This window comes from Suricata suricatta, chromosome 14 (assembly GCF_006229205.1).
Source record: "Suricata suricatta isolate VVHF042 chromosome 14, meerkat_22Aug2017_6uvM2_HiC, whole genome shotgun sequence".
In the NCBI taxonomy this organism is placed as follows: domain Eukaryota; kingdom Metazoa; phylum Chordata; class Mammalia; order Carnivora; family Herpestidae; genus Suricata; species Suricata suricatta.
In genome coordinates, this window is record NC_043713.1 from 24,984,708 (window position 1) to 24,998,318 (window position 13,611).

The following is a 13,611-nucleotide window of genomic DNA, read 5'->3' on the forward strand; positions in this document are numbered from 1 at the left end:
CTATTTCTGCACACATTTTCCCTAAATCCAGAGTTTTGGATGGTCCCAGTCTTGTGGGCTGTGGGATACTTAATGGGCTGGAGATATTTGATTCCACTCAATACATATTTATGAGGAGTCTACCTTGTGCCAGGCACTGTGCTGGGCTCTAAGGACATAAGGTAAGCCCCGGGTGTGTGGATACATGGCTGGTGCCAAGGCCAGAATCAAGGCGGCAAGCGTGCTGTCTCTACTACATTTTCTCACTGTTAACCAGATCAAATGTGAGAAACCCCCTCAGGGGAGTGGGACCCCAGGAAGAGGCTGATGGGACCTTAACTATGGCCACTCTTCCTGGGACTTTCTGGATTGTTTCATCCTTGAAGGCCCAGTTCAAGTCCTATCAAGTCCTGCTGTGAAGTCTACCGTTCATTCGTTCATTCATTCACTCATTCTTTCAGCCAGCAAATAGGTAGTGTGCCAACTCTGTGGTAAGTAGAGGTAGGAATACAAAGATTATAGTAGGGCATTCTAGTAGGGCAGACTTTTCTATTCAGCAAGTATCAACTGTGGGCCAATCAGGGTCTAGATACCTCGCTGCATTGGGGTCATAGTGCAATGAACTAGACTGATGAGAGTCCTCCCCCCAGGGCCTTAAGCCTGGTGAGGGACAGACAGGAGGCCAGCTACCCCCTCCCACCCCCCGCCCCAGGCACTGTGCTCAGAGGCACGGTGGAGGGAGGCTTGGGGAACAATGGAGCACACAGAGAGGCTTCCACCTCCAGGACAGAGGGGGTGACTCACCTTGTACGTAAGTCATCACATGGAGAGGTGGTGACAACTTCATCCCCTCCCAGTTCGGGGTAGAGCTCCTCTCGATGTGGAGAGCACTGCCACGGTAGGTCGGCTTTGAGTTGGGCCTGAAAGCCTCCAGAACGACTCCAGCCTACCCTGGTCTTTCTCCCGAAGCACCCCCAGGCTGTCTCATAAAGTTAACTGAATTTTTAATGCTGTGATTGCACAATGACTCTCCGTCTTGCTTTGTCATGTTTCACGTGTGTTTCCCCTGCCTCCCCTCGCCCTTAAGATCATAAAATGCTGGGAACCTCAGGGGCCCAGCCATGGCTTTTCTTGGGTCTCCCCACACCAGCTTGGTCCTGGGGACTGGCCAGAGGGCACACTAGTGGAAACCTGGATGTGTGGGCAGCTGCTCCTCGATGCCCCTTTATGCCCTTCCCAGAATGCACAGTGGCCCGAGGGAAGTCAGTGTGGTGCCCGGGGGTGGGGACGTTTAAGTAGGTTCAGGGAAAGCTGAGCCTTGGCTCTGCCGGGGAAGGGTCTTTAAATAGAGCAGAGGAACATTGTCACCACAGCCTGCGAGAGAATTCGCTTACGCTTTAGATTATTCATTTATATTGGGAACATTAACTGAATTAAGCTTTGAATAAAAAAAACTCTATTTTCAGAACAGTTGTGAGGACAATTAAAGGGCGGCATGTGCCCCCTGGGAGCTGCCACCAAATCACGTGACTTCATTTTGGAAGCCACCACATGTTCAAGTAACGCAATGCAGAAGTAAGAAGTAAACGAAGGGTCCGGCCCACAGAGCCAGGTGGCCGCCTCCCTCCTGCGGCTTCCCGGGTGCCCAGAGACATACGGGTGGGCAGGGGCGCATGTGGGGACCCTGAATGCCACCTCATTTGTTGAGACCTTTGGGACAGCCATTAGGCCTAAACTCAGGCTTTAGTCCCTTAGGGAGATGGGGACTGAGCTAAAGGGCTTTCTAAGCCCTCCTGCGCTGCCTACTCCCAGGGCCGGTCGATGGTCCAGTGTCCGGGTCTGAGAACCTCTGCGGGGAATGTTTCTACTGCTCCTAAAATATTTTCCCGCCTATCTGCCTCCAGGCCTGACATCGCCTGTAAAAGAGGCTCATTCTTTTAGATGAAGCTGTCTTTCTTTGAAGTTCTTTGCCACAACACAAGTTCCTCTGACAGGCATCCAGTGTCCTTCATTGTTCGATGAACACCTAGTATGTGCCCTGCATGGGCGTAAGCGCTGGGAACATAGCAGGAGCAGAAGGTCCTGCTCTCCAGGGAAGGGAGAGACAGACCGAAAACGAATATACAGTCAGTTAGGGATGTTGGGGTGTTGAGGAACATGAAGAAGGGTGAGGGGCCGCATGCTGTGGTAGGTAAGGCAGTAAGGGAAGGCCTCTCTCATAGTTCAGAGCTTCCAGCACAATTGCAGCCCGCCCTGACCTCGGTCTGTCTGGGCTTTAGAGGCACTCCAGATTGTCTCATGCAGTTAACTCAATTGTTTCTGCTGGGATCGCATCCTTTGTCTCCATCTTGCTGTGTCCTGTTTCGTGTATATGTCTCTTACCCGCCCCTGATGTCATAAGCCCGTTCACTTTATTGTTTATTACTGCATCTCTGGATGTTTGAACAGAGACCTGAGGGAGCTGAGCCTCTGAGTAAAGGTTGGCAATCTGAGTGAAGGTTCCAGGTAGAGAAAACAGCAAGTATTAACAGCCAAGAGCCCAGAAAGCTGGGTGCAGGGATGGAGAGGGGCAGGGGTAGGGGCCAAACAGGCTCTGCAAAGGGCCTTTGGTTTTGCTCTGTGTGGCCCAAGAAGTCATGGGAAGATTCTGAGGGGAGGAGGGACATGCAGATGCCTTAGAGACACTCATTAGCCATGACCATCTTGGGTGGCCTGTGAATTGAGGCTAGGGAGAAGGGTGGCAGGGGCTGGCGACACCAAGGCAGGCCAGTGAGGGAAATGAGACTTTCTCATGAGTAGAGTCCTCTTCCTTTAGAGTAAGGGAGTCCTACCCCTCATCTGGGAGTCGAGGGTGCTAGCCACAGAGAAGTGAGGTCACCTTCCCCAGAATATACAGCTGGATAAAGATGAAACTGAGATGAAAAAGGCAAGTCTTCAGATTCCTAGTCCATTACAGTGTGAGGTTTTTTCCTGAATAAGGAGAGGAAACATTTATTGAGCATATTCTAAGTTCCATACACTGTTCAGGTGCTAAGCCGTTTAATTTTCAAAATGACCCTCAGAGGTGGACACGATTATTATTCCCATCTTACAGACAAGAAAATGAGGCAGAGAGGGGTTAGCTAACCTGTCTGAGGTTACGCAGTTAATAAGCAGTAGAGCTGGGATTTGAACCCAGGTAGCCTTGCTCCAGAGTTCATGCAGTTAGTCAGTGTGCTGCAGGGCCTTGCTAAAGCTTTTGGAAACGTGAGGATGTAAAGATGGGGTGGGGGGTGGGATAACCAGGACCATACATGTTGTTTCTAGGGCTGAGACAGCTCCAGACTTGTTTGGACTCAGACCCTGCACTTTTGTGCCGAGCCTTATCAATAGTTAGTGGAAGAAATGGCTGTGAAACTTGATATTGGCTGTTGCTAAGTCGTCCTAGATCTGATGGGGGCCACGCCACTGCTTCGGAGGCCGGAAAGGGCTCTGCTCAGAGGTTTTGTAAAAAGACATTCCCGCAATTACTTCAACCCTTGCTGTCCTCTGCTTTTCTCTTAGCTCCAGATGGCCTTCCTCATGTATTTCCTGGATCCAGGGCTGGCTGCACATGGAGGGAAATATAGGGATGGTGTGGGGGGAGGGGGGAGTGGGGGGGGGCTCTCAGAGACTTTCCCTTCCTCGCCCAACCGGACCTGTGCCCTTTCTGCTGGATGGAGGCCCCTCGAACAGCTCAACCCAACTGTACATGAGCACTGTCTGGAGAGGTTACAGAAAGTCATAATGGCTGGGTCCTACCCCACACCAGATGGGTCCGAGTCTCTGGAGTTGGCCTCAAAGGGTAAGTTGCAAACAGCTCAATTCTAACGTGCAGCTCAGTTGAGAACCACTGGTCCAGACCAATCCCCTTTATTGTGGAGAGAAGAGGAAAAAGTGTCTTGTCCACAGTCACGTGGCCACCAGTGGTAGGACTGGAATGAAAATCCAGGTCTCTGACTCTTAGAACAACATCTTTGTCCAAAAGAAACATAGTTGGAAAAGGCACGTCCCCCTGGGACAGGCACTTGACCATCAGTGCCCGTAGATTTTTGGACGGTGGAAGGTGAGTGATGAGGCTGGAAAAATAGGCTCAAGGGAGGGGAACAGTCTTTAACCAAAAAAAGCCCAGGGGCCCTGGAACAAAAGCTGAGTTTTACCAACTTTACAGGCTGGCCGAGGACGCACACGGCCAGAGTCGCAGACAGCAGCAGCAGAGCTTTGGAAAAACGGGCCACAGACCCTGCCCTCTGAACAAGAAAGGAAACATGGTGCCGTCTGCGGGTGAGGGTGGGAAGCGTGCAGACCTGAGCCAGAGCAACCGTTCTGTTGAAACAAGCGAGTCCACCAGAAATGGCTCTCCTTTGTTCATTTGACCCGTAGAAGACTGTCCTTTCCCACTGAAGAGGAAGGACTACTGCCTTTTCCCATTGAAGGCCCAGCTGTGGGAGACACTGAAGGAACAGGTTGGAGGTGGGGGGTGGGTAGATGCGAAGGAGAAATGGCTCTTCTCAAGGAAAATTCACAGCAGCCTTTTTATGCGTTGGGCCCCAAGTGCCTTTAGAAGATCTCGGATGTCCTCCCCGCCATAAACAGTCTGGAATGCCACATCTCTTGGGCAGGTTGATGGCATGCATTATCCAAATTAAAAGAATGAAGGGCATCAGAATAGGGATGAAAATGATTCCTTCTGCAAGCTCTGGATGCATACCAAAATCCCTAGGGGGGAGGTTTGAGTTTGTGTTGGCAAAGGAGGGGTCTGGTAATCTCTGCAACTGACTTCCATACGTTCCCCCTTTCTGCCTGCCTATTTTCCTTGCCTAACAGGTGCCAAGGCTTTCCAGAGATAGGCCACCAGAGGGCACCCGCAGACAGAGCCAGAGAGGACCCTCACAGTGGTTGGTGTCACGGCACAGCAGAGGGAAGAGCACACACACAAGCTGAAATACACTGAGCAGGCCAGGGAAAGGGGAACGCCACGTCAGAAGCCACACCCAGCCCCTGGCCTTTTCTATACAATGGCCGTGACCACCCTCCCTTCCTGGAGGGTACCCCTGTGGCTTGTGCACTAAAATAATACCTGTAGGACCTGGCTCAGTGACAAGCTGGGATTATACTTGTCCTTGCCTCCCAGATTAATTTGAGAAAGTCAAGTCCTTTGTAAATGTGCAAAGGTCATGGCTGGGAGGGACGTCAGGTACCCACCATGAACTAACTGACCCAGCCCCCAAATTCATGATCTGAATCCTGGGGACAATGGCCAATGATGCTTTTAGCCCAAACGTACATGAATTGCTCTTTCTCTCGCTCTCTTGCTCTCGCTCTCTCGCTCTCTCGCTCTCCCCACAGTTTTCTTACACTTACGCACATACGAAATGAGAATTATTTGCTTATTTACATGTCTGCAGAGCTCATTAGGGCTCCTTGTGAGCAGAAAGCATATTCTATGAGTCTCTATTCCCAGTTGAACCAAAACCTGTGTCACATATATAAGACCATTTGGTCAGCTTCTCTAGTGAGGCCTGAAAAACACAAGCATCAGGATGTCTGGTTGGATCTCAAACAGAGAAAACTTCTTTATTCTGTGGCCTGGAATTGATTTCAAGGGGGCTGGCCCAGGAGTCTAGGGCAGAGGTTAGCAAACTATTGTCCTTGAGGCAGATCTGGGCCATTGCCTGCTTTTGTAAATAAAGTTTTATTGGGACACATCCACGCCCATTCATTTAGTTACTGTCTGTGACTGCTTTTGTGCTACCGCAGCAGGGCTAAGTAATTGCAAAAGAGACCATGGTGCCCATCAAACCTAAAATACATACTATATTTGGACCCTTTACAGGAAAAGTCTGCTGACTCGAGTCCTAGGAGAACATAATGGCGCGTTAGGATCTGGTTGGCTGTAGGGCTCCTCCCTCTGGACTTGAGGCACGAGGAGGAGGAAGGTGGTGGTACAGAAGCCTCCCAGGACTGCTAACCACTCCCCAGGCATGCCCAGTGTGTTCTGGGGGGACGGAGCTTTGCAGAGGCTCCTGCACGTGTCCTTGCAGTTCCTGGTTCGTGGTGTCCGGCTATGGTGCTGGAGCCACGCACAGCCCGGAAGGGACTGGCCATCTTCCTGCAACTCTGTTGTCTCTCTCTCACTAAAAAAAAATTGTAAGCAGTTTTCCTGAGGTATAATTCACATACTACTCAATTCACCTATTTAAAGGGTGCAATTCAATCCATTGTCTCTTAACCTCATTGGCCTGCAACTTTTTCCCTCCCCACTTCCTGAAGCTACACCTGTATATATTTGTTCTCTGTAAATAATTCCGTGAATTCGTTCATCCTTAGGTATACGTGAGTGAGAACAGTATGATCACCTAGAATGTCAGGGTGCCCCACCCCATGTCGTATTCTTTTGTCTCATGTAGGGTTTTCTAGGAGTCAAGGCTGAGATGGAGGTTGAGGGGTAGAGGGAGATACTGAACAGTGAGGCAGACCCAGCAAAGTCTTGGCCAACCGAGCCCTGGAGTGAGTACTGCCCATCAGGGTATTCTTCCACAGGTGCGGAGGTCAGAGCTTTTATGTCCCTGCTGATCCCCATCACCATATGCGAATCCCAGGGGAGGAGGCTCCCCAAAGCTGAGGCTACTGGAAGAGCTAAGCCTGGAGGCTGTCGGTGAACCAGAAGAGGTGAGCCTGGAGGCTGTATGAGGACCCCACTTCACAGAGCTGGGCAGCGAGTCCTTCCTCAAAGGGATCTAGGAGCCATATCTCCATGTGCACTTCACCCATCATAGGATCCCATTGCCCAGTGGTCAACAACCTCCTGCCTCTATTCTCCCAGGACCAGGGAGATGATCCTTGCTTCCTACTGAGGCAGCCTACCTCCATTTCACAAGTTTCTGTGTTTCCCTCTCTAGTCCTAAGCTAAAATAGGCGAGTACTTTTCTGGGTTCTGCTCTCTGGGGCTGGACAAATACAAATCAATCATCCTCATGATAACTGGGAGCATACCCCAGCCCACTCCTTACTCTGGTCTCTGCACCCAACCTGCATGAGATCCCCATGCAGGGGGACACTGTGTCCGGCTAGACCAAGTTCCGCTGAGTCATGATTCCAACTTTGAGTGCAGCTTTCCAGAAGACCTGCCCAGTGCTGGGACCCCCCAGGAAGGAGTTCTTGGATTGGAGGACACAGTCGAATGATACTGATTAAGTTGATCAAAGTCCTCCCCTGTTCTCACCAGTCACCGCTTGGCTGAACAGCCTGAGCCAGTCTTGCTGTGACTGGCTTCCCAGACCCAAATATAGAATCTTATTCTTGTCTCAGTTTGGCCCAACTTGCAGGCTCTTCCCAAGGGAATGGGCATTTTAACAGAAAAGGACAAATATCTGATGAGGGAATTCTGGTTGGATCAAAAGATAAATTTTTAGCTGTGGAAGCTCCAGTGTTCGTGAAAACGCCTATAGATAAGTGTTTCCTCTCAAACAAGAATCCTTTCCTGGAGCGCCGCTTTCTTCTAAGACTGGGAGATGAAAGTTCCTCTTGTAAAGAACTTAGAGATAGTATATAAAAGAATGCAATATTTACATGAATTTTTTAAGTGCATTTATTTATTTTGAGAGAGAGAGAGAAAGAGCAGGGGAGAGGCAGAGAGAGGGAGAGAGAGAGAATCCCACTCAGGATCCTGGCTGTCAGTGCAGAGCCTGATGTGGGGTTCGAACCTATGAACCATGAGATCATGAACTGAGCAGAAATCAAGAGTCAGATGCTTAACCGACAGAGCCACACAAGTGCCCTAAAATTTACTCGGATTTCTAAGGGAAGTAAGAGACTTCAAAGTCATTTCATACTTCCTTTGGGCAGCCCTAAACCCACCCTAGATCTCCCCAGAGAAGGCCATGTACTCACTCCCCAGTTAGAGGTACTGGATGTGGCTAACTGTGTTGTCCACTCTAGGTAAAGATGACCATGTAGAGCTAAGACACACAGACAAGAAAACCAACCAGACAATAACCAAACCAACACACAACCTGCCAGTCTAGCTAGACCGCTTGAGTTTTGGAGCAAGAGTGTCCCTCAGAGATCAGTTGGTGGATTCCTGTGTTTTACAAACACTGAGAAGAAATCACTTGCTCCAGGTCACAGATGGGACCAAAGTCATGGGGCCCTGATTCTGGGTCTCACTTGTAGCATGAGGTGCAAAGGAGCTTCTCCTGTTCTGTTCCTGGTGATTATGGGGTAATGGGCCCAGGCACAGATGGAAGCTTCCAGAAGAGGAGCTGCTGGGAAATCCCTGTGCATGATGTGGAGATGGGTAGAAGCTCCCAGAGAGACCTGGCAGCAGGCATAAGGACGTGAACTGGTCTCAGGGAGCCTAACTCATGGTTATACGTTATTGGCAGCTGATTGGCAAGAACTACTATGGGCATATATTTAATCTCTCCACCTAGAAAATGGTCCGTTCTCATTTCTCCAGCTTGGGTCATGGGCTCTTCTTTTGGCTGGATATTCAGGTTAATCAATCAGTGTTGGCAGCATGTTAGTTATGGGTCTAACACTGTCTTAACGGTGTCCAAAAGAATTGTAAACTATCCCCTCCTATAGGGGGCTTATAGTCTAGGTGAGACATGGTATGATATACATGTGAACTAGCTAATGAACACAGTATCTAACTATGGAGTAGAAAAAAAGAGAAATCTCCCTGGGGGTTGCATCAGCCTGGATAACCTGCCCGGGGCTCACCCCAGATCCATTTTCTATGGGTGAAACTAACAGCACAGCCACTTTCCCTGACTTGAAGAGGGAGTCACACTTCTTTACCAAGTCATTTCAGACAGTTGATTTCGGCCCCCCTCTCCCCCAACAATTCTTACATAAAACAGACCATTTACCCCCAAGTCCCAAATGGCTGTTTTCTTTGATCTTGCCCCTGGGGCTGTGCTCAGGACCCTGTCATTTGGCAAACAATGAGGAAATCCAGTGGGATTGGGGTTTCCAAAGTCCAGGGCATAATCCCTGCCTTTGAGAGGCAGCTAGTGATCTAGCTGAGAGAACATGAACTTGAGAACAGTAAAGAACAAGGCTGTAGCTCAGACTGGGATTGGAAGAGCAGGTCTTAGATGGAAAGGAGGAATTAGGGAGCCCTAAAATGGGGTCATTTGTGCCACGTCTTGCGGACTCGGTACAAGAGTACCAGGCTTGGAGTATGGGGTGCATATTAAAATGGGGTCACTCAAATTAATTTGGCAAAGGGACCAGTTCCCAGAAGTCAGGAAACAGACTCCCCTACCAGCATGCCTTTTCTCAGACTAGCCCTGCCTTGCTGCCTTCCGTGGCTCTTTCCCTACCGTCGTGAGTCTCTGCAGCTTCCTTGGGCCTCCGTTTTTTCCACATATAGAATAGAAGGGAGCTTTAGTCCCCTGCTTCTTTCTAGGAAGGTTGGGAAGATACATGGCCTAATAAACCAGACCCATCTGACACAAGCCCGATGAAATATCTTTCAGGAAAACCTCATTCAAACTCTTCTTAGCCTGGGAAGCATCGCCATCAGGACTGCTGGGAAATGAATTTCAGACCAGCTTTTTTTGCATTTATTCCACAAAAAGGAACATTTGGAGTCCAAAGAACTGAGGAAGGACGGCACCCCACAAGCATACAGGTGGGCCTCCAGGCCCCCTTTCCTGAATGGAGGTGCGCTCGGTGCCGCAGCTGTCAGATGACGTGGCACTGGGAGATGTGGCGCTGGGAGCTGGCCCGGCTGCTGGGGCAGACCACAACCGAACCAGCAAATGCTTTTTCCAGACGCTGCAAACCAGCCTTTCCGGGCTACAGAGTGCAAGGCGAGCTGGACGAGGCTCAGGAACCATCTGAAGACTGATGTCCCCTTTCCAAAGAAGAGGCCAGAGCACCTCCAGGACGAGAGCCTGGGAGGAACCAGGCTTGGGAGAAGTTGGCATGAGATCTGCCTTTTGCTCCCAGGGCCTGGATCAGAGCGGGGTCCTAGAGTCTTGGCAGGAGGCGATGTTTCGATTGGCACTCTCTGTTGTGGAGGAGGAAGCCGACCAGGGCCGGACATCCTGTACCAGGTTGGGAGGGCTGGGAGCGCCTTTCAGAGGGGTCCCGAGCCCCTGAGCACACACGCCATCCTGCCCTGCTTTTTTTCGGCACAAAAGTGCTGGCTCTCGGGTTAGCGCCAGATGTGGCTTTTTAAACACACAAGCAGAATCCTGTGCAGCATTGAGTTCTGATGGAATCGTCATCATCGACTGTCCCCTGCAGGTTTTAATTCATTTAAACCACCTTCCTGATAAAGAAATCAGTCCCTGGGTCTGGGCGCTGCCTCCCAGAGTTGGCATGAGAGGGCCAACAGGGCTGATTGTCGCTTGTTTCCCTGAGCCTGGCTGTGGCCGAACCGGGTACAGTTGTGTTAAGGTCCCTGGATTGAGAGTTGGGCATTCTGCAATAAAGCCCTTTCCAGGCCACTAAATAGCATATGGCTACAGGCCATCAAATCCTTCCCTGGCTGGCTGATTCCAACTTTCCTTTCAAGTGCAAAATTCTGAGGTGTTCCAAGGGCAGATGAAGATTATGGTTTTAATATGAGCAGGGGGTTGTCAGCAATCTCCAGCAACAGGAAAGCTTTTCTCAAGTCTGTAGACATTTGATTTCCCTTAAAATTGTTACCTATGTAATAGATAGAGTTTAAAGACAGTTGTGTTTGGAGCTGGGTAGATAGAAATCTTCTCGGCGTGGCTCAAGAATAAAGGAGGTTTCTGGGATCCCATCTAATCTAAGGTCAGGGCAGGTCTCCCGGAGGCTGGAGCTGGCCACCAGAGAGTCACCCGGGAGGCAGCCTACCTCCCCTCCATTTCATCCTCTCTCTCTGCTATAAGCTGTTTCTGCTTACCCAGAGGCCCTGCTCCCTCATAACTGTCATGGGGCTTTGGCTCATCATGGACCTGACTTCATTTCCCCTCGAAACCTACTCCTTATGGACAGACATGGCCGTGGGTCAGGCATCCCTCTGTGGTCTCATCGGCGTCCATGGGGAGGGCGTGTGGACTGGCTCCTCTGGAAAGAGCTGGTGTGGAGCTGGAAGAAACCCATCCCAGCGAGGATAGGAATGTCTTGGCCGCCAGACATCATCTCTCCATTTGGCTCCCTGGAATGCACGTCCTGTGGTTCCTCTCTTTCTCTGGTGGTTGCTTAGGCGGCTCCTTGGATGGATTTCTTTTACTGCCTGTCTTACAGGTTTTGGGGCTCCCCAAGATTCCGTCCTTGAACATCTTCCTTTTGCTGGGTTCTCAAAAAAAGACCTGGTATGTGCCAGACCCCCGGGGTACTGTAGCAAACAAGACACGACCTCTGCCTTCCGGGGGTTTCCAGCCTGGTGAGGAAACAGGAAGTAGCTGGGGTTGATGAGGACGAGAGCATGAAGGGAACAGAGGATTGGGTAACAGCAGCGCATGCATGGCAGGGGTCTGATCACCATCCACCAAGGCCTTTTCCAGTCTGTCCCAGCCCCACCTTTCTCTTGAACTACGGACCTGCATTTACCACCGCGTACTAGCCAACTCCACCTACGAGTTCTGTAGCAGCCTTCGATTTAAACATATGCACAGTGGAAACAATTGTATCCTGCCTAGGGCTATTGTTAACCCAGCGTAACTTACTAGCTATAATATTGGCACGTCCTTCCGGCCAGCAGACTAGGTACCTGGGAGTCTGTTGACCCTTCTTCACTCTGGTCACTCAATTCAGTCAGTCACTAGGTCATAACAAGTGTCCCTTAGAGATGTCTGCAGGACACAGGCCCTCTCTCTACCACCCCCCTCCTTTTATTCGAATGCTCATCATCTCTTCTTCTCACCAGGGCCATGGCCTCTGATCGGTGTCCTTGGCTGGATTCTCCCCACTTCCCCCAGTCTGTCAACTGCACGCCACCCAGAGTGAGGATTTGTTTGCTTTTCTGTTTTGACCTAGCTCTCCTTCAGCTTATAAAAACTTTAACCTTAATGTGTTGCTATTTTCCTGGCCTTTTCCCTTAAAAAAAAATCAACATTACATTTAATGTCAATTTTCCAATTCAGATAACCAATTGTCCCGACCACATTTATTTACAGTGTGTGACAAGCATTGGAGATGCGGCAAACACGTGCTAGGGTTCCGTTTGTGTATTGATATATTTCTGGGCCCTCTCTTTGTTTCTACTGGTTTATTTCTTCTGTGCCAAGACCACACCTAATTAATATTGTTTTCTGTAAAATCTTAATATCTGGCAAAGCAAGTCCCCTGCCAGGTTGTTATTCAGTTGCCTTGTCTATTCTTAGATTTTCCTCTGGGTGCGTGCGTGTGTGCGTGCGCGCGCGTGAATGTCTCCTCGGTTTTGGAACAAGTTATGCTAAATAAGCACAAACAGTTCAGAAGATTGAGCATGTATGAAAGAGGTGACATTTCAAAATATCAACCAGATTATAAATACTGACCTCTACAGGTGTTCCCGTGCCTCATTAGCTAGGAAATACCTTTTACTTGTCTGGCACTTCACAATTTTTCAACCCAATAGAACGGTAAGGGCCGATATTACTTCTACCATTTTATCTTTTAACTTTTATTCTAATCAAAGTTATACAGAGGCACAGTCAAATTGTTTTATGAACCTTGCTATGAAAAATATCATCCCCTCTCCTCCTCCACATCCCCCATACCCCGGGGGCAGTCATTTTCAGCTCTGATTATTTGGGTACTTGTTTCCATGTCTCTAAATAATATCTAAACTTGTATTGCTACCTTGTAACCTTTTTTTCCAGTTTTAATCATCACGTTCTAACTATTCATCTCCGGAGGATTTCTGTGTTCCCTCCCTTTTCCAGCCCCTCGGTCTGGTTGTGGCATAACTTAGGCTAGATCAGTATTTGCAATTAACATGAATCGGACTGTGTGAAAACCTGTAGTAAGTCACAATGGCTTTTCTACGCAACTTCTTGTTTCTCCTGGAAGAGAAAACAATCTTGCTCTTTTGTTTGTGTGGCTTTCTATTTACATGTATTAATGTGATTGCAAAGTTTTCAAAGATTGTCTAATCTTCCTTCATAAATATCAGATATTAAATCAATTTTTGGGGGCGCCTGGGTGGCTCAGTCGGTTAGGCGTCCGGCTTCGGCTCAGGTCATGATCTCATGGTTGTGGGTTCGAGCCCCGCGTCAGGCTCTGTGCTGACGGCTAGCTCAGAGCCTGGAGCCTGCTTCACAGTCTGTATCTCCTTCTCTCTCTGACCCTCCCCTGCTTGCACTGGCTCTCTCTGTCTCTCAACAACAAAAAAAAAAATCAATTTTTTCTTTGGAGAAGTCTTTCCTGGAGATATCTGATGTGCTCCAATGCAGCCTGGAGGTTTCTGTCTGGTAAACAACTGTCATACTGGGCCCTTCCTCAACCAGGGCATCTGTGTTTCACAATGGGTCTCCTGTGTCCTATTTTGCCTTTAATTACTGGTTTATTTCCTTGTTTTCGGGGGGAGGGGCATGTGTTTTCCAGCAGCTCCTTGGAGAGGGGGTTGATGGGAGGTAAATATTGTGAGATCTCCCACATCTGAAAATATCTTTATTCTCCCTTCCCAATAGATTGCTACTT